The following is a 21,473-nucleotide window of genomic DNA, read 5'->3' as shown; positions in this document are numbered from 1 at the left end:
ATGAAAAAGTTCTCAACATTAATAGCCCTCAAGGAAACATGAACTCAGGGTAACCATACATGGCTGGCAGGAAGGTAAAATGATATAACTAATGTGGAAAATGTTGCCAATCCCTGAAAACATGAAGCATACACCGCAGTGTATGATCCAGCCACTCCATTCCTAGATGTTTCCCGGAGAGAAATGAAAACATATCCCTAGAAAGAAGAACACATGAATATTCACAGAAGCATTATTTATAATAGCCCCAAACTGGAAATAACCCAAATGTCTATCAACAGATGAGTGGGTGAACGAACTGTGGTATATAAGCCATATAAAGGAATCCTACTCAAGAATAAAAGAGAATGAACTACTGTTACACTCAACTCTATGGATAAACCTCAAAATATGGTGAGTAAAAGAAATTTAGAGGCTGAACCTCAAAATATGGTGAGTAGAAGACAAAGAGAAATACTGTGATTAAATTTATATATAACTTTAGTAAGTGCAACCTAACCCTTAGTGTCAGAAAGCAGATCATTTGGGATAGGAGATTTTGGGGTGGGCAGATTACAAAGGGTTATAGAGAAATTTTGAGGGTGGGCAGATTACAAAGGCTTATAGAGAAAATTGTTGGTCTAGGTCAACATGCCTCAGCCCAGTTTCAAGAGAGGCTGGGAAAATGAGTGTCTGGTCTTTCCCTTTCCGCCCTGGGAGGCAGTCTTGCACCAACACTCTTATGCTGTTTCCCTGATTTCTTATTGATGTGTCTTCTTCACTCTGCCAGGAGGCAGAGGCTATGCCTTACTCTTTGCAGCCTCCATTCTGCTAGGAACCAGGCAGGTACTCAGTCACTCCTTATGGAATGAACAGAACTGAACTGGATGACATTATAGGTATCTGTGTCCCTCCCTCTCCTCGCTCCTTTAGAAGTGCTGGGGGCCTTCTAAATCCTTTTCCAGGCTGGGAGATCTGGCTATTTCCTGGATCTACACTTGAATTGAGTAACGACCAAGTCTTATTTATCTGTACTGGGATATAAAAAGAGATTGAAAGAACACTGGAAGTTTTCGTCCTTATGTACTTCTTCGTTGCCAGAGCATAAGATACTCAACACATAACACTTCCAGCTCTTCTTGGACAAATAGACGCTTATTATTAGGATGATAAGCTGAATTAGGCAGAGCAAATACACAGAGAAAAGAAGGATAGCACAGACAGATGACCAAGTGTCAAATCCTACTCTGTCCTGATCATCTACGTGACCTTGAATCAGCTGTCCCAGACCCAGCACAGATCTGACGTTTCTATGCCCAGTTCCTATTCAGCTTTCTCCTGGGGACCACAGCCTGACCTCTCTGGGTAGCCAGCCTGCCCTCACTCTCGGCTCGTGGATTTCCGGTGTCTTGATCAGAGGATCAGTATAAAACCTGTGACCCAGGCCTATGCCAGTCAGACACCATGTCGCGGACTGCTCCGGGTTGGGCCTGTGTGATAAATCTGCTGACTTCATTGTGGAGTTTGGCCACTGACAGTCCTCATGGGGTGCCCTGCCTACCTAGCCACCCCCACACACCAACACACCTTTCATCTCTGTGGCCCCATGAGAGTAAGAGATGCTCACCTCTGTGCTTATGGACGTTTCCAGTAGAGCAACCGCTAACCCATGCTGGGGGACCCCCAGCCCAGCTACGCCCTCAAAGCCTCCAACTGACTTTGCTTTTATTCACTTGGGAGCCTTTCTCCTTGGGGAATCCTTCTGCTGTTTACTGCATAAGTAATCAGCTTCACATCATAGTCTTAGATTCCTTTGTGTCATTTGTCCCAATACTTAGGTAAGTAACTGGGCAGAGGGGCTGCTTCACATCTCCCAATCCCAGCACAGAACTTGGCACCAGGATGACCTCATGACTGATGGATTGAATGAACGAATGAATGGCTTTCCGTCTTGATTTTCGCCTTCATGTCTGGGCACCCACGTTTCATCTATTGCTCATTGTCATAGCAAAGAGGCAACTTGAGGTCTGAGCCACACGTGCTCTGACATTACAATTCATGTTTATCCTTCTTGTTCTAAATCCTACCAAGTACATTAATTCTCCCCAATTTAGTTCTGATTCCTTGTGGTGAGAAGAACATGGATCATGCTAAAATAGAGTGCCGTTTCTTAACTGGGAGTAACCCCTACAAAATATGTTTTTATTTAATTGTTTGTTGACCCACATCTCAGCCTTGTATATATGGTCTGAAGGAGTCCGCAAGAAGGGTTTTGACTAAAACCACTATTTGCTTTGGGCTGCACACGGCGGGATTTGATTTGCCACGGTAGGAATGTCAGTCTGATAATTCAACTGCAATTTCTCCAGCTATTTACCTTTAAATCTCAGTATTACACTTGCTACAGATGATGTATGAAAGTAAAATATTTGCACAGTGTGTGATTCAGTCGGGAGCAGACAGCGTTGCACCCAAGAGGAGGCTGCTCAGCTGGCCTCACCAGGACCAACATTTTTGTAGGAAAGAAGCAAACCTCAGCGTCGTGTGTGCTCTGTGGACGTGCCCTGGGGTAGGGCACTGCCCAAGTGACAGCTATTGACAAACACGGCTAGACTGTGACATAATCAAAATCTCAGTTTGTTTGTTGGGGGCTCAGGAGACAGCCAACAGATACCCATATTTTATTCATCACGTCTGGTTGGTGTGTTTCACATTGTCACAGACGCCAATTGAGGCACACAGTTTTCCTAAATCTCTGGAATTCTCAGGTTCTTTTTTTATATGTCCTCAATCTGCCTCTCTTTGTAAACTACTGCCCCTTTGGAGTTCCAGCCTTCTTTTCCTTCCCACTTCCCCTGGGCTTGGGGACACATGGTTCCAAATGAGACATTTAAAACACTATGTGTATTTTAGGGAGGACCCTGCCTCCTGGATCATGATCGTTTAAAACAGCTTGTGAAAGAAAACCCACTTTAATTTACCCCAAGAAAAGCTCATTTTGTTGCTAATTTAATTTTAGTGAAAGGCCTTATGTAGAGGGTGCCCCAGGAATTTCTATGAGATCTATTTATTCAACCCAGGAGGATTATCTGACTCTTATAAGCTAATCCTCTTGAAAAGTATGTCTGCAGTTCCATGAGGAAGCATGTGATATTCTTTACATTATGAGTGTTTGAGTTTGATCTGGAATAAATGAAACAGATTGCACTCTTGGTCACCTGTGCCCGAGTCATTGGAGACAGGTGAGCTGTTCCAAAGAGCTTTGTAGTTACTGAAACTTCTTTTTATTGTCAGAAAACCAAACAGTGAATTTAATGTGATTGCCAAGTTGACATATAGAAATTGGTCGTGACAAATTTAATCAATAAATATTTATTGAGTTGTCGCTGTGTGTCAGATACTGTTAAAGATATTGAAGTGAGGATAAAGGAACCAGACGACAGAGAACTCTGTCCCCAGGAGCTCACATTCAGGTGGGGAAGACAGACGTGGAACCAATAAACAAAGCAATATGTAGCATATATGAGTCATGCTATGCAGAGACACCAAGTAGGGAAGAGAAATAGAGAGGTTGCAGGGAGGTTGATATTTTAAGTCTTGTGGGCAAGAGTGGCCTCTCCGCAGAAATAAATTTTGATCAGACAATAGAACAAAGTGACAGGAAGTTATACAAGTGCAAAAGGGTTTTCCAGGCACCAAAGGCAGCATGTGCAAAGGCCCTCAGGCAGAAGCAAGGAAGCCAGGCTGGAAGGGAGTGAGTGGTGGGAAATGAGGTTGAAGAGGTAGCTTGGAGAAAGCTTCATGCAGGGCCTTCTCACTACTGGGAAGGACTGGGGGTTTGATTCTAAGCGTGAAGAGCCAGTGGATGGTGCAGCATAGGAAGAAATTGGCTCCAGTAGAGATTTTAGGTATTGTCATCTTCTATTCTCAGTTTTGTATCATTTGCTCCTTGAGTCAGATGCATTCCCACTATTTTCATGTCTTGGCAAGCATCTGTCAACAGTTATTCACGTTCCTGGGTCACGAGACAAAGGAAACAAATTCTGTTCTCTTCATACTCATGATGAAGATTGAAAAGCTGGTGCCAGACATAATGCACTCAACCTCAGGTATGTTTGGAGATTTGGTCAGTTGTTTTCTTTTTTCTCCCGCCCCCCCCCCTTTGTTTTTTTTCAGAAATACTGCCTTGGAGGAAGAATTTTGGGGGGATGTTAAGGAGAATTCTGATTTTTGAATGAATTTTATTTCAACCATTATATGAGTAAGCTCCTTTTTAAAAATAGACTTATTTTTTAATTAATAAACTTATTTTAGAGGAATTTTAGAACCACAGCAAAACTGAGTGGAAAATACAGAGATTTCCCATATAACCCCTGTACAGACCCCCTACCCCCCATACACACAACCTCCCCCTCTATGGGCATCCTGAACCACAATGGTGCATTTGTTACAACTGATTAACTTATACTGACACATCATCACCCAAAGTCAGCAGTTCACATTGGGGTTCACTCTTACTCTTGGTCCTACACATTCTATGGGTTTGGATAAATGTATGACAAGCATCCACCACTGTAGTATCATATGGATCCCTTTCATTGCCCTAAAAATCCTCTGTGCTCTGCCCACTCATCTCTCCCTCCCCCAGCCCTTGGCAGCCACTAATCTTTTCACTATCTCCACAGTTTTGCCTTTTCCAGAATGTCATAGAGTTGGAATCATATAGTACATAGTCTTGTCAGATTGGCTTCCTTCACTTGGTTATATGCATTTAAGTTTCCTCTATGTCTTTTCATGCCCTGATAGCCCATTGCTTTTTAGTGCTGACTACTATTTCATTGTCTGGACGAAGCACAGCTTATTTATGCATTCACCTAAGGAAGGGTATCTAGGTTGCTTTCAAGTTTTAGTAACTATGGGTGAAGCTGCTGTCAACATCCCAGTGTCAGTTTTTGTGTGGATATGTTTTCTTTTTTCTTTATTTTTTTTAAAGATTTTATTTATTCATGAGAGACTCAGAGAAAGAGGCAGAGACGTAGGCAAAGGGAGAAGCAGGCTCCCTGTGGGGAGCCTGATGTGGAACTCGATCCCGGATCCCAGGATCACGACCTGAGCCAAAAGCAGATGCTCAACCGTTCAGCCACCCAGGCGTCCCTGTGGATATGTTTTCAGATATTTTGTGTAAATGCCAAGGATCACGACTGCTGGATCACATGGCAAGAGTTTTGTAAAACAAACAAACAACAAAAAAAAAAAACCCTGCCGAAGTGTTGTCCAAAGTGGCCACACCATTTGCATTCCCACCAGCAGTAAATGAGAGTTCCTATTGCTCAACATCCTTGTCAGCATCCGGTGTTGTCAGTGTTTTGGATTTGGGCTATTCTAATGGATATGTGTTATGTTGTTTTAATTTGCGTTTTCCTGATGACATAGGATGTTGAACATCTTTTCATATGCTTATTTTCCATCTGCATATCTTCTTTGGTGACATGTTGGCAAGCCCTCTTTTTTACATGAGAGATCTATTCCTGAAATTGTGGGTAAAACAAGTTGTAATTTGCATCCCCTTCTTGTGGTGACTTGTATTATATATTAAGATGATAGCTCCCGGGTGCCTGGGTGGCTCTGTCATTTAAGTGTCTGCCTTCGGCTCAGATTGTGATCTCTGGGTCCTTGGAGGGTCCTGGGATGGAGCTTCCTATCAGGCTCCCTGATCAGCCAGAAGCCTGCTTCTTCCTCTCCCTCTGCCCCCCCACCTCCGCCCCGTGTGCTCTTTTTCTCTCAAATATATAAAGTCTTTTAAAAAGTGAGAGCTCCATTTTGATTGCTTATCAACTGGCGATAATGACAAGATTTTTTATAATCAAAATTTTAAATGGGAGGAGGGGCATAGTAAAGATATATTATTATACATAACCCTTTATAGAATAGAATTATATGTGTTTGTTAGCAAGAATAATCAGAGGTATCCTCCACTTTTCAAATGTTCACATTATGCTACTTCCCTTTTATGGAAGGCCTACATTAGTATCTGCTTCTACTAACCAGAAGAAAGCCAAACGGGATTTTTGCTTTTATGAGATAAGGCAAACCGTGAAAATAGCGTTCAGCATTTGTTTTGCAGCCAACCACCATTAAAGAGGCTGTGTACCCCTAAGAAGCAAGAGTGGCACCCCCAAGATCCTTCCCCTGGGAATGACACTCAGCATCTCAGCATAAAGCTGCCAGAGCATTGAACTGTGCTTTATCTAGATTTGTTTTGTGTATTTATTAGTAATTTATTAATAAAATGTGTGCTAAGGTATCAGGTCTAGGAATGCTCAAAAAATCTTTCATATAAATTAATGGCAATTACTTCTTTGCTTTAAGCCTGAATTTAAGCTTTATAAAAGGTTTCATAGAGGGGCACCTGGGTGGCTCAGTGGTTGAGTGTCTGCCTTTGGCTCAGGTCATGATTCCGGGGTCCTGGTATCGAGTCCCACGTCAGGCTCCTTGCGGGAAGCCTACTTCTCCCTCTATGTCTCTGCCTATGTCCTTGCCTCTCTCTCTCTCTCTCTCTCTCTCTTTCTCATGAATAAATAAATAATAAAATCTTTTTAAAAAGTTATTTAAAAAGTTTTCATAGAAACACTATTTTCGGATAGCAGGGGAAACCTGTACTCATTTATTTAACAAACATGACTGAATGTCATGTGCAATACTCAGATATTTTAATATATATATTTAATGCTTGTGATAGCCCTTCATGGTATGTTTTATTTTCCTCATTTTACAGGTGCGAAAATATCAGGCCTTATGTAATTATTTTCCATTGCATATGATAAAAAGTTTAATTTAGTTGTATTTAGTAAAAAATGGGAATACATTGGTTCATGTAACTTCATAGTCAAAGCTAAACAGACGAAGTCAGGTAAGGCTTGATCCAGGGCTAAATGATGTAGTCACAATATAATTTTTTCTCTCCATTTTTCAGACCTACTCCCCTAGTGCTGACTCCATTCTCAGGCTCTGCAAGATACCAACAAAGTTGCCAAAGTTCCAGTTTGTATCTACACTCAGGTTGTAGTCCTCCACAGGTCTCTTTCTTATTGCTCAAACTAAAGATTTGGGATACAGTCTGATTGGACAAATGAGCTTGGCTTGAGTCACACATTTTATTTGAGTGCCTGCTGTCCCCTCTGCATGCTAAAGAGCAGGTTTGATCTCTGACCTTATTGAAAAGAATTCCAAAAAACAATGATAGACATGAACCCATTATCACTCAGATATAAGGCCTTTATTACATGTTATCACAAATCCTATGAAACAAAAGGATAGGATGCTCTAAGGCATGGGATGGCCAGTTATGGCCTGTGAACCCAATCTAGGCCCTCTGTCTGTTTTGTAAATAAAATTTTATTGAAATACAATCATGCTTATTTTTCACATGTCTATGGCTGATTTCTTCTACAATTGCAGGGTTGAGTAATTCCTAGAGAGATCATATGGTCAGCAAAGCCAAAAATATATTCTCTGAACCTCTAGAGAAAAAAATGTGTTGCTCTAGCTCTCAGTACATCTAACAGAAGGACTCTAATCTCGGGGATCAGAGAGGTCTTTCTGAGGAACCAACATTTAAAATGAAACTAAAGATTGAAAATGGGCTGATCTGGCAAGTCGTAGAGAAGAGTGTAAGGGCTGAGACAAAGTTAGAGGCTCTATGTAGTCCTGGGTAGAAAGGACAGTATGAATGGAGGTCTTGAGCCATTTGGGGAACAGAATGAAAGTCTCCGTGGCTTAGATATAGTGAGGGTGGGGTGCTTGATAAGTGATACAGTCAGAGTAGGTGTGGGGCCACACAGTATTGGGTCTTGGAGGCCATGCTAAAGTGTCACAGAAGAACCCACTGAAGGGCTTTAAGCCGGGGTAAAATACATTTAAGTTGGTGTCTTGCATTGTTATCCTTGCTGCCACATGGAGAATGGATGGGGAGCAAGGAGAAGATAAGCAGAAACAGAGAGAGCACCTGGGAGGCTGTGGCTAGAGCTGAGGATGCAGATGGTGGTGATGGTGGTGCTCAGACTATGAGGATGAATGTGTAGAGGGAGAAGTAGATGCAGGATGTAATGGGACTTGGTGTTTGATCGGATACTTGTTGAGGGAGAGTTGAGTGCAACAGGGTGAAAGCAAGTTATTTCCTGAGCTAGAGATGCTGGAAGATGAGCAGATTTGAAAGTGACAGAAGGGAGAAAAGGTGATCTGGAGGGTCCCTCCTGGTCCTAAAGTTCTACAGGAGAACTTTCTAATCAGACCCATCAATGATATGAGCTCTCATTAAAGGCTCAGTTTAGCACCCCAAACAGATGATGTAACATAGGTAATCTTGAAGACACGCTATTCTTAAAGCTTTTGTAAAGACCCTGGGATATTCTTCCCAGAAATTATCGAGGACCTAAGCTTCTCTGTGCTGCAACAACTTCTCTAATGTGTTGTGAAAAGTTGGGCAATTGTACATCCCACTGATTTGCTACCAATTCCAAGGTGTTCTCCTAGCACTACACACATGAGTGAGCAATGTTAACTCCAAGCTGGAATGCCCTTGAAAGGAAATGAGGTTTACAATTTGAAAAAAAAAAAAAAAAAAGCCATTTGCCTACTAAAATCGTTACCAACACAGAAGAAAATTTTTAGGTTTCTTTCCAGATAGAACATTCTGTGACAATTGAGGCACGATGCAAGGTGAGAGGACGTGGCCTAAGCAGGGTGATTTTTCTGGCCTCTCCCCAGATAACTAAAACATTCCACTTCACCTTAACAAAGACATAATCCAAAGCCAACTAATTCCATGAGCTAGAAAGAAAATGATCAATAACTCTGCAGCTCTTAAATCAGCTGACATGGTTCCATTCATTGAGGCGTGGCATGCTTTGAATTTTTCATGTTTCTTGTAATATTCCTGTAAGAATTTTAAGGATCCGGACCAAAATCCACCCTGTTGCTTGCTCACTTTCCCTTAACATCTCATCTCGATCTGAAACCTGAAAGGCTTCTCTCATGCAGGATTCTTCCCAATGTACTCTCTCGATTGCCCTCTTCTTTCTCCAGCTCCACAAAGCTGGGTGGCCACCCAGGAGCATCACTATGTTTATGCTGCTTTATCCTGCTCGGTGTTGCAGAGACACAGCAAGTGGAGCTGTGGGGCTCTGAGCCTTCACCAGTGTGTCATCCTGAAAACAGACGCCTCGAGTGGATTGGCATCACTAACTAGAACTCAGATGTATCCAAATTTCATCATGCTAAAGAATGTAATTGAGCCACATAACATTTCTGTGCCTTCGGCTTATTTTTATCCCTTAAAGTCACTGTTATGGTTGACTTTATGTGTCAGCTCGCCTGGTCTAAGACATGCCCAGATAGGTGGTAAAAGATTATTTCTGGGTGTGCCTGTGATGGTGTTTCTGGAAGAGATTAGGATTTGGATCGATACAAAGAGTAAAGAGGATGGCCCTCCTCCATGTCGCTGGGCATCTTCACTTCTGTTGAGGGCCTGGATCGAGCAAAAAAGGCAGAGGAAGGGCAATTTGTTCTCTGCTTGAGCTGGGACATCAATCTTCTGTCCACAAACATCGGCACACCTAGTTCTCGGGCCTTCGAAGTCGGACCAGGACTTGACACCATTAGGTCACTTGGTTCTCTGGCCTTGGGGATCTATGCCACAAACTTTCCCAGGCCTCCAGCTAGCAGACAGCAGGCAGTGAGATTTCCCAGCCTCTAGAATTGTGTGAGCCAATCCCTCATAATAAATGTCTTTTGGGGTGCCTGGGTGGCTCGGTCAGTTAAGCATCTGCCTTTGGCTCAGGTTATGATCTCAGGGTCCTAAGATGGAATCCCGAGTCATGCTCCCAGCTCAATGGGGAGTCTGCTTCTCCCCCTCTTTGATCGTGTTCATTCTCTCTCTCTCTCTCTCAAACAAGTGAATAAAATCTTTAAAAATTAAATAAATAAATAAATCTTTAAAATTAAATACATAAATAAATAAATAAATAAATAAATAAATAAATAAATAAATAAAGTCTTTCTATCTGTATCTATCCCATGGGCTCTGTTTCTCTGGAGAACCCACACTAATACAACCATCATGCTTTTATCTGGCTACAAGATATAAGTAGGCCTGTGTGATATTACTGGGCAGAGTTCTCTTGGGTTTCTAACCTGTAGAGAATGCCTCAGTTTCTTCATGGCAAAGGAAAAAAGAAAATATAACCACATGATCACAGTTAGTCAAGGAGTCAGAGAGAACATAATCTATTCCCAACTACCCCAGCTAATCCAGTATTCACCTGCCAAGTCCTTGCTAAGAACCTGCTGGGTATAAGACACTGTGCACGGCCCCTTGGGAGCCACAAATATAACATGGCCCTTATCCCTGTTCTGAGGAACTGGAGAGTTGGTTCAGGTTCAGAACCAACCCAAGGTACCCACTGATCCATGATGTAAGAAAAAAATAGACAAAGGGCTATGGAACAGCAGATACAGGAAGATTATTCTTTATGGATGGGATGAGGGAAAGAGGACATCAAGTCTTCTAGGAAGACTTGATGGAAGATGGGGTATGTATACAGGGTCTTGAAAGTTGGGTGGAATTTAGAAATAGAGGAAAAGCAGGACGGGGTGACTGAGTGGCTCAGGGGTTGAGCATCTGCCTTTGGCTCAGGTCATGATCCCGGGGTCCTGGAATCGACTGGAATCCCTGCGAGGAGCCTGCTTCTCCCTCTGCCTATGTCTCTGTCTTTCTTTCTGTGTCTCTCATGAGTAAATAGACTCATCTTTAAAAAGAAAAGGAAAAAAGAAAAAAGAAAGAAGAGCAAAGAAAAGAAAAGGGGCACCTGGACGTCTCAGTTGGTTAAGAGACTAACTCTTGATTTCAGATCAGGTCGTGATCTCGGGGTCATTGAATGGAGCCCTATGCTGGGCTCTGTGCTCAGCGGGGAGTCTGCTTGAGATTCTCTCTCCCTCTGCCCCTCCCTATCCCACTTTCAAATAAATACATACATACATACATACATACATACATACATACATACATACATTTAAAGTAAGAAAGAAAGAAGAGCAGGATGGGGATACCAGGGGGGCATTCCCAGGTGGTTAGCAAGGACCATCACCGATGTTGGTGGCAGGATGCAGAGGGAGCAGAGGGCATTTCCCAGGAATTGAAACAGGGCTGGAGGGTCTGGCATGGGGAGACCGGGGGCCGCGGGGCCAGCCCAGGTGGGGGGCTTCCAGCAGACAAGCAGGACCTCAGGAGGGGTGGGGGAGAGCCAGGCAGCCCATGAGCTGGTGAAACAGACTGGAGATGGCTGTTTCCACATCAGCCAAGTCTGAGGGTCCAGGGCAGGAGATCAGGAACGAATGACCGACACAAAGTTGGAAAGAGTCCAAAGGAACAAGTTGGAAGCTGTCTCTGTCTCTCATTGAAACCTGCACTGGCCTCTCTCATCTCCATATTAAACATCAGCCTCTGCCTCAAAGACACTTCACTTCCATCTTTAACGCATTATCGGAATCTACTGACTCTGGAAGAATCAGACACATCTGCTGGCAGATTGTGACAATAAATATATGCATCAATGCTTGCCCCGTGAATGTGCCTCCTTACACAGAGCCCTTCTGCAGTTTGCAACTTGCACAACTGTGCACAGTGACACCACACACACACACACACACGCACACACACTTTGGGGCTGAGGCTAATTCTTGAGCATTCTAAAAGCTGCATGGTTTTCTTAGAAATCGTGCCAAGTGTACTGGACTTACTGCAGTTTTCTCAAGGCAGTAGTTTCCTGGACAGCCACCTCAAAGCGTGATGTAAAAGACACTGGACAGCAGCCCTTATATTCCTTCCAGGGTTCCAAATTCTTTCTCCTCCTGGTCTCCTAGGAACCTAAAAGGCCAACATTGCTCCCAGCCTTTAACTCAAAGCACTGAGAGCCCCCGTTGACATTCTCAAGTGTCTGGGGAGAAGGTAGGACACAAATGGTTTATAAGCTGTTCTACTTTAAGCTTCGCTCCTGAGAGAGCCCGGAGGGACTGGCACCCGGGATGTGTAAGCTTTAAGAGGGGAAGGGGAAGGAGAGAGGTGAGTGTTCCAAGTGCACTGGTCTGTCACAGCAATGATTGTGAGGATGCAGGACAAGCGTCAGAGAGGAGGTAGAGAGATGCCGAAGACACATCCCACTTCACATATCTCACCATCAGTGGGCCCCGGCCAGAATGTACTTTCTGGATGGATTTGTCACTACAGAGACTCTGACATTCCTGGCTGGAATAGAAGCTATAACAAGGAAAGAAGGAGAAATGTCCAGGGGCCACTGGGTGGCTCAGTCTATTGGGCTTCCGACTTTCGATTTCAGCTTGGGTTGAGATTCCATGGTCATGGAATTGGGCCCCACATCAGGGTCCTCACTCAGCAGAGAGTCAGCTTCTCTCCCTCTCCCTCTGGCCCTCCCCCTACTCATGCTCACTCTCTAAAATGAGTAAATAGAGCTTAAAAAAAAAAGGAAAAAAAAGAGAAATAAAAAAAAACATCAAAGACAAAAGTTCACAACCAAAGAGGGGTACCCCTTGTCCCACTGTGGAAGGCAGGCAGGCGGAAGTGGAACAGGATTATATAAGCCCATCCCAGGTCAGTGTTGGGGACAGACAAAGGACAGGACAGACGATGAGGAGGCCAGTCCTGATTACCAAAGATGTTCATCAAAATGCTTCCTCCGAGCCCCAGGAGATGGTTAGATGTGAAGGGGCCTATGTTCTGGGCCCCCGGTGTCCCAGTTTCCAGTTTGGGGACCGGGGGAGAAGCACACATGGCAGGATTGGAAAAAGAAACCAAAGCAGACCTCTCAGTCTTCTTGGGGGTCCTCAAACCTCAGTGTGCTTAAGAAAACTGGATCCCCTGCACCCAGAATCTTCCCTTTCTATGCCTGTGCCTGTTGATGTTGGTGCAAGGGGTCCAGGGCCACACGTAGGAAACCCTCGGGGTCCGTGTTGGGATGGAGAGAGGAACACCCAGAGAGCATCGAGCCTCTGAAGAGGAGGGATGGTGGACAAAATGCACGCATCCCACGGGGCATACTCAAAACTGGGTGGCTGCGCTGGCCCAGCATGAGCCCTGGGGACGAGTCTGGCACCGCAGAGGTTAGGACCCTCCTGGCTGGAGTGGAAAACCTCCAGGCGGGGCGGCTCTGCGCGGGTGGTGAGTGGTTAGTGTCCTCTGTCCCCTTCAGCTGTGGGCGCTTCGGCCCCAGCCCCCCAGCCCCTCCAGGTCACCCGGGTTAGAGCTGAAGTCCCCGGCGCTGCGTTCATGAAAACGAGGACATTAGCGACATTAGCACAGGGCATGTTTCGATTTTATTCTTTGCTTTTCTTGGCAAAGCCCCTTCCAACAGCTTCAGACAAAAACAGTCAAGATGAAAGCATTTCGGAAGCACTTACACAATAATCCTGTCACTCGTGGACTTAGAAAACAGAGCAGCTTTTCCTGAGGATGTGACAAGCCAGAGTGTGACCTATTAACTGTTGTCAAACCCTTCGCCAGAGCCTGGAGGGCCCTCCAATCCAAGCCAAGCCCCCTTTAAAAGCACCCCTCGAAACCCTTGTCCCAGAAGTGGGCCCACCACTGCCCCGCCACCCCAGCAAGACAACTTCGTATTCACGATGTGCTTTTCCAAAGACGTTGCCAACCAGCGCCCTGGAAGTGAGTCAATGAACGCAATTTCAATCAGTTGCTGCAGATGAAAATGTTAATAACTTTGCACTTTCTCCTCTACATGGAAACACACGTATAGACACCCTCACCTCCCGCAAACCCAGTACACATTAGATACTAAAAACAAACAGAAAATTCCTAGCAATATATTTCTTTGATACATTCTACATCTTCGCAGAAACTGGCATTACAAGCTGGGACTTGCCTACATACATCTAATAATTTTCTTTTTGAATTGCACGAGGAACCATCATCAAATGATCACTTTTTACTTACAGGGGGGAAAAAAAAGTCAAAATAGACTCTCTTTTTCAGGCTTAAATCAGAAGCGTAATGTTGATCTGAGCTAAAGGCAGCTGGCATGTTTTTCCCGAGGAATGTCTGAAGCAGTGGGCTCTCTCTGGAGTCATCAACCTAAAAAAGTCTGGATGGAGAAAAGACAGGCTGGATATCAAGAGGTAGGGGGAATGTGCTCTGGGGTCAAAATGTTTGTTGGAGCAACGTAATCTTCCCATGAGAGGAAACCTGGGACCCGTTCGGGACGGCCTTCTTCGGAGTTCTCCTAAAACCCTCAGGCTTCCGTTCAATTAAACTTGGTTATAAACACATCATAAGTTCACAGCACCCAGAGCGCACCCCTTGAAGGCCTCTGAGCTGATGGTAAGCATCACCTGGGCTCAAAGAAAGGTTACATTTTTATCTGGGTCTGATCTTTCTATTTTTTTCTCTGACCTTATTTGTCCTTCTGGCTTAGAGATGGATATGCCCCTGGGAGAAATGTGCATCTTTATCTGTCGATTTGAGGGCTTTTCTCACCTTGCAGTGAGACCACTGTCTGCTTGTTCGTTCAGACACCAGCCCCTTGCCCTCATGGAAAGCCACCAGTTCTCAGATCTCCTCCATGGACAAGCCAGCTCTACTCCCCTTGTCTCCCCTTATAGGAAAACATCTCAGGATTGTGTCCCTTCTCCTGTTCCCACAAAGCCAGGTGGGTGCTGAGGACCCACTGGTTACTTGTCCTAGGGCAGAGCCCTGAGATATTCAAAGTTGCACCTTGTCCCAGGCCAGGCCAGCTGAGTGCATTTAGCTGCTAAGAACCTATCAGAGTGAGATCTACAGGCTTTGGGGGCTCACTAGCAACATCTGCAGAGACATCAGAGTGCCGTGTACTGGGGCTTGCAGGGTGCTGGGGGTACGCCCTGGCTGGCTGGGAGGTCCAGAGGCAAGTTATCCTGAGGGATTCAGGGGCAAGCCTCTTAAAGTCTCAAAGTCAGTTGGGAGGATTTGGGCCAGCTGCTGAGATCCACAGGCTGGCTGCTGTGATTCGCAACCCTTTCTCTCTGCTCCTGACTGTTCCTGACTGCCCCCAGCTGATGCAGCCGTGCTCACCCCCTCCGTGTTCTGCATGGGGCAGGGCTGAAATGGGCCTCCTGGGCATCATCCTGCAAGGCTGGGGAGACCAGGTGCTCACTTTGCTCTCATCTTCCCCTATGGGAGAAATCACAGGCTGAGGAGGCCTCTTTTGGCACCAAGATGTGTACTTTGGGGAGGGTTGACATGGGTGAAGTTGTTCTTTGTTCTTAAACTCTTCATTGGGTCCACTGAGATTTTTAGCACCAACAGGGTGCTGGAATCTCAGCTAAACTCCAGAATCCCCCACAAAAGCATTCTCACCGCGTGGTGGTTGCCAAAATTAGTGTTTTTCCTGGGCTGGAGGTGGGGGTGATTAGGGCGAGGGAGTGAGGACCAGAATCTCTTATTCTGCTATCTTGCTGACATCATTCCATACACTTCCTTTCTTTTTCTTATAATGGGTTTTATTTACTCTTTTTTGTTGGTTTTCAAAAGATGAGGTCTTTTGCTGGAGACCTTCCTTCTTCTCCAATATAGGTGTTCAGTGCCATACATTCATCTCTAAGTGCTGTTTAATGGCATATTATTAAATTTGATGGGCTGCATTTGTATTTTTGTTCACTTGGAACATTTTCCTTTTGATTTCTTTTTAATCATTACTTCATAGAGAAGTCTGTTATTTAGTTTCTAAATATTTGGTGATTCTCCAGATACCATCCTGTCTTTTTTTTTTTCTAATTTAATTCCCTTTTGGTCAAAGAACATACTTTGTGTGACTTGAATCCATTTAAATTTATTGAGAATTTCCTATGGCCCAGAATATGGTTCCTAGAAAATGTACTATGGGTCCTTAAAAAATAATACGCATTCTGTTGTTGGGCAGTGTCTCCCCTAAACGTCAATAAGATCCAGTTAGTGAACAGTATTATTTAGATCTTCCCTATCCTTCGTGATTTTCTGTTTACTGCTTCAATCAGTTGTTGACAGAAGGGTACTCAAATCTCTCTCAGTGTGGATTTCTCAGCTCTCCTTGCAGTTCCATCAGTTCTGCTCATACAATTCAAAGTTCTATTATTAGATACCTGGACAGCTAGGATCATTATGTCCTTTAATGAAATGGCCATTTTTTTCATTAGGAAATGACCTTTATTTCTTTTTTTAATAATAAATTTATTTTTTATTGGTGTTCAATTTGCCAACATACAGAATAACACCCAGTGCTCATCCTGTCAAGTGCCCCCCTCAGTGCCCGTCACCCATTCAACCCCACCCCTCGCCCTCCTCCCCTTCCACCACCCCTAGTTCATTTCCTAGAGTTAGGAGTCTTCATGTTCTATCTCCCTTTCTGATATTTCCTACCCATTTCTTCTCCCTTCTCTTCTATTCCCTTTCACTATAATTTATATTCCCCAAATGAATGAGAACATATAATGTTTGTCAACCTTTATTTCTTATAGTACTCTTTGCTCTGAAATCTGCTTTGTCCAATAGTGATGTAGCCATTCCAACTTTCTTCCCATTGGTGTCGGCATAGTACATCTCTTCCACCCTTTCACCTTCAACCCCTTTGTGTATTTATATATAAAATATGTTTCTTGTAGGCAGGATATCCAATCTGTCAATGCTTGCTTTTAATTGGGGTGTTTATATCATTTACATTTAATGTACTTAACGATGTGGTTAGATTTGAGTCCATCATCTTTCTTATTATGTGTTTTCTATTCCTTGCTCCCCCGTTTCCTCTACTTTTCTGTCCTCATTTTTAGACGAACTGTTTTTGTTATTTCACTTTATCTCTTTTCTTAAAAAAATTTATTAAGATTTTATATATTTATTTGACAGAGTGAGAGCACGTTAGCAGGGGGAGCAGCACAGGGAGAGGGAGACCATGACCTGGGCCGAAGGCAAGATGCTTAACCAACTGAGTCATCAAGGTGACCCTCTTTTCTTGGTTTATTAGTCCTAACTCCTTGCTATTATTTTAGTGGCTTAGAGTTCATAGCATTCATCTTTAATTCACTGCAATTTTCCTTCAAGTGATATTATACTATTCCATTTATGTTACAAGATTTTTTTCAATAGTATGCTTTTACTTCTTCCTTCCCAGACGTTGGCTGTCATACATTTTACTTTCACACATGCCACAAGCCTCATACTAAATTGTTATTGTTTGGTTTAAATAGTCAAATTACTGTTTAAAAACATTTAAATTCCATGGCGGGGGAAAGCCCCACCTACTTATAATTTTCCAAGATCTTCATTCCTTTGTCAAGATCCACATTTTCATCTGGTATCTTTCTTTCTGCCCAAAGAACTTATTTTAAATCTTTTTTGTAGTGAATGTCTGCTGATGATGAATTCTTTTTGCATTTGTATATCTGACATTTTCAGATTTCACCTTTGTTCGGGAAAGACATTCTTTATGGCATAGAACTCTAGGTTGACAGATTTCTTTTTTCTTTCAGCTCTATAAAGATGTTGTTCTACTCCCTTGTCACTTACATGGCTTCTGACAAAAAATCTGTGATGATTCATACCTTTTGTGCTCTATAGAAAATGTGACGCTTTTCTCTAGCCACTTTTAAGATTTTTTTTACTCAATAAAAAACCCTTTTTTAACTTTTGAGCAATCTGATTATGATATGCTTTGGTGTGGTTTTCTTTAGTCTCTGTGTGCTTGGTTTTTGTTGAGCTTCTTGGCTCTCTGGATTTATCACTTATCATGAAATTAGGAAAATTTGCAGACATCATTTCTTTAATATGTTTCTCTTTTCCCCACTTTTCCTCTCTTTTGGGGATTCTTATTTCTGTTATATTCAGTCTCTAAAGTTTTCCCACTGCTCACAAATATTTTCTTCATTTAAGAAAAAAATAATTTTTCCTTCAGTGCTTCACTTTGAAAATTTCTATTGATATCTTCAAGTTCACTAATCCTTTCTTCTCCAACATCTAATCTCATCCAAAGTATTTTTTCATCTCACACTAGTTTTCCTTTTTGGAGTTCAATTTGAGTCATTTTTAAACTCTCATGTACATCCTTACTTAATTTTTAAAATATGGAATGCATATAATAACTCTTTTGATATTCTTATCTCCTAATTCTAACATCTGTGTCAACCCTGAGTTGGTTTTGATCAATTGCTGATTCATTTCAGGTTATATTTTCCTGTTTCTTTGCATGCCTGGTTATTTCTGCTTGAATGCCAGACACTACACATTTCACCTTCATGGCTATTTGATATTTTTATATTTCTGTAAATATTCTTGAGCTTTGTTTTGTGATACAGTTAAGTTACCTCAAAATAGTTTGATCCTCTTGGATCTTGCTGTTAACATTTGTCATGTGGGGCCAGAGATGTACATAATCCAGAGATATTTATTTTCCAGAACTGATGTAAGACATTTTAGTGCATTCCATCCAAGGCCCTGTAAAGCAAAATGTTTTCCAGTCTAATGGACACTTTTCCCAACCCTAAATGTATACTGGGTATGTCATCTTTAATTTTTTCAGTCGGATTTTGTTTAGCAGGGGGAGGGGAGGATTTGAATAGTAAATTCGTACACATACAATGATCACTAATCAGCTCAATATTTGCAAGGGACCCAGTGTTGGTTTCTGGAATTCTTCTGGAAGGCTCTCTGTTCTCTGGCATTCTATCCAATGAATGCTAGTTTCTTCAGTCTCCACAGATTTTCAAATCCATCTCTTCAACTCAGGAATCCACAGGTCTCTAACAGTTTGTCTTTCCCTGTGCCACAGCCTGGAAACTCTCTCCAGGCAGTAAGTTGGGGCAATCATAGGGCTCCTTTGTCTCCCAGGGATCACTGTCCTTCATTGCCTGATATTCAGTGTTTTAAAAACTGTTGTTTAATATATTTTGTTAGTTTTTTAGTTGCTTCAGGAGAATGAATTCAGTCTCCCTCATTCCATTTTGACTACAAAAGAGGATCCCTGCCCAATATCTTTTTAAATAAGTATGCTTTGTTCTATATATCCTCTGGAGTCAAGATCCATTGCTTAGCAACTAAGAACTTGTCTGATACATCCTGTTTGAATCCATCAGTCTCTCCAAAGGGCAGAATCAGACTTTCCATCTTTTCCTGTTTCAAATGTTCTCCTTCTTCCCTTTGAACTGCCCGTTAAGATCCTGTTACTTGTGGCAGATGCCTCTACCTCTCGGGTGATTTACACACTTGGATAAATGACTTTCACCCTCTGTGCTCCCACCACACATCCCTTCAGCTCACTAGCTATGCTCCATCCTTCAGGGCTCTGCTTAAATACCTGCTTCCACAGGAGCACCTTTCCTAACCCTTAGATTTGATTGGACTTCCCTTGACAAATATTCCCACAGCTTCCTAAAGCTCCTTACCATATTTGTTTCTTCTGCTTAATTGTACTGATTTCTTTAAAAAAAATTGCAGAGAAGTTATTGACTGTAGGGGAAATAAAGTTAATTCAAATTTTGAAAAAAAATAAAATAAAATAAAAAATAAAAAAATCTATGTCCTCCATTCAGTTGTATGCTCTAGGATGGCAGGGACTACTCTGCCCTGTCTTTGTTTTATTCCCTTCGTTGTGGCAGGACCAGGGTGGGTACTTAATCATTATTTGTTACATGAATGAATCAATGAGTGAATGAATGAAAGAATGAATCTTTCACAAATAGGATGATAAAATGAGATCTTCTGTGTTGATTGATCATGCCATTAGCTCTTGGTAAGTGTTCTGTTTATGTTGGTAGTTTTATCATGCAAAAACACTATCAGCTTTAATTGTTGTGAGGTTGTGATTCCCACAGCAGGGAGTAGAGGGTAATTTACTCACTGAGAGTGATTTCCTGGGTCCACCACCATGTGAAATAAGTTTCTTTTCTCCAGAGGGGAAAAGGACAAAATGTCCTAAGTCAGAATTGGAAGGGAACTTCAGAAATCAATGAGTTCATCCCTTTTTTTCTACAGAGATGAAGCAGGGATAAGACTTGTTGAGGTCACCATGCTATTTGGTAACAGAACTTAGACTAGAAACAAAACCTCCTGACTTTATATCTTGTGCTCTTTCCATCCCCCAACTTCCATGCTGCCCCTACTCCTAGACCAATTTGAAATGTATCCTGGGGAAAAGAAGCACCATAAACAATTTCTGGCTGTATCAGTGCCACTGGTTTGCTGGACTTTCTTTTCTGCAAAAGGGAAGATCTGTAGCAACGCACACCTTCCGTACAGGAGAGCATACCCTAATAAATCCATGCAACTGGAACTCTGAAACATCCAAAATGCTATACATTAATAATAGTAATGACCATGAGCAAAAATTTATACATATAACCAGCTGCAGGTGCAAGCTGAAGCCAAACTCTTTGAAAAGTGTCAGTGAACTTTATTTGCAGGGAAAGTATTTTAACCCAGCATGCTGTCCCCAACTTTTATCCTGGAATTGCTTTTGCTAACCAACCATTCTTCAGCTAAAGTTTTATTGTTCCTTTTTAATAATAGCCTAAGCAACTATTCTTTTTTTAATGTAAAGTCCTGGAACTTAACAAGCCGATTAAATGATAGAGACAGCTTTTGCTTCTTTCTCTGCCTCTGCTTTCTTCTAGGTCTTTCTGCTCCTCCAATTCTTAATGAGTATGTTATCTAGAGCACCAGTCCAATAGAGGTCATCACAAAACAAGAACAAGATAGGCTTACTTCTTCTCTACACTGTTGGTCTCCGAGTATGGCTAGACAATTTTGAGGCTTCCTGCTGGGAGAGGTCATGTGGCCCAGCCCACACACTGGCCATGAACTTCTTGTTCCTGAAAAATGAGTCCACGGCAGTGGGAACAGTCATTGTCTGAGCAGACATGTTCCCATCTACTATCTCATCATGAGTAAAGCTCTGAGCCTAAAGATGAGGCATAGCCAGGGGCTGCCACTCTGTGAACAATGTACAACCTGCATAAGCAAAGGTTGAAATGAGCCTAATAAATTGGACACATCTCTAGAATTGTCTTTTTCCCTCCCAGACCATCAGTAGCAAGTGATAGATTTTTGTTTCTTAGCTTTGATATCCCAACTCCTTATTCATATTTTTATTCCTGGACCATTAAAGAGAGAAGATAATTCTGCAGTTCTTCTGTGGACTAAATGTTTGTGATTCCTCCCAACTCATATGTTGAAATTCTAACCCGCAAGGTGATGGTATTAGAAGGCATAACCTTTAAGGCGTGATTAGGTCATGAAGGCAGAGCCTTCATGAAGGGGATTAGTGCCCTTATAGAAGAAACTCCAGGGACCCTTGGTGGCTCAGCGGATAAAGCGCCTGCCTTCGTCTCAGGGAGTGATCCTGGAGTCCCGGGATTGAGTCCCATGTCAGGCTCCCTGCATGGAGCCTGCTTCTCCCTCCGCCTGTGTC

At 42.8% G+C, this 21,473-nt stretch overlaps 2 long non-coding RNA genes across 3 annotated transcripts in view; one reads left to right on the top strand and one right to left on the bottom strand.

Annotated features, from left to right (window-relative positions):
• The window catches only part of LOC140620799 (uncharacterized), a 27,208-nt gene extending 15,127 nt beyond the window's left edge, over nucleotides 1–12,081 (bottom strand). Inside the window, exon 1 of the long non-coding RNA XR_012020503.1 lies at nucleotides 11,776–12,081. This is a non-coding gene — a long non-coding RNA (uncharacterized lncRNA). The remainder of the gene's footprint in view (nucleotides 1–11,775) is intronic.
• LOC140620798 (uncharacterized) lies at nucleotides 11,874–21,473 on the top strand. Of its 2 annotated transcripts, none has more exons than XR_012020502.1 (4): nucleotides 11,874–11,983; nucleotides 14,039–14,181; nucleotides 16,919–17,010; nucleotides 20,677–21,473. It is a non-coding gene; the product is annotated as an uncharacterized lncRNA (long non-coding RNA). The 2 variants fall into 2 exon arrangements; XR_012020501.1 differs by having other exon boundaries at nucleotides 14,039–14,383.

Source organism: Canis lupus, chromosome 29 (genome assembly GCF_048164855.1).
Source record: "Canis lupus baileyi chromosome 29, mCanLup2.hap1, whole genome shotgun sequence".
Lineage (NCBI taxonomy): Eukaryota > Metazoa > Chordata > Mammalia > Carnivora > Canidae > Canis > Canis lupus.
The sequence above is the reverse complement of the archived record's forward strand: the minus strand, read 5'-3'. Positions and strand labels throughout refer to the sequence as shown.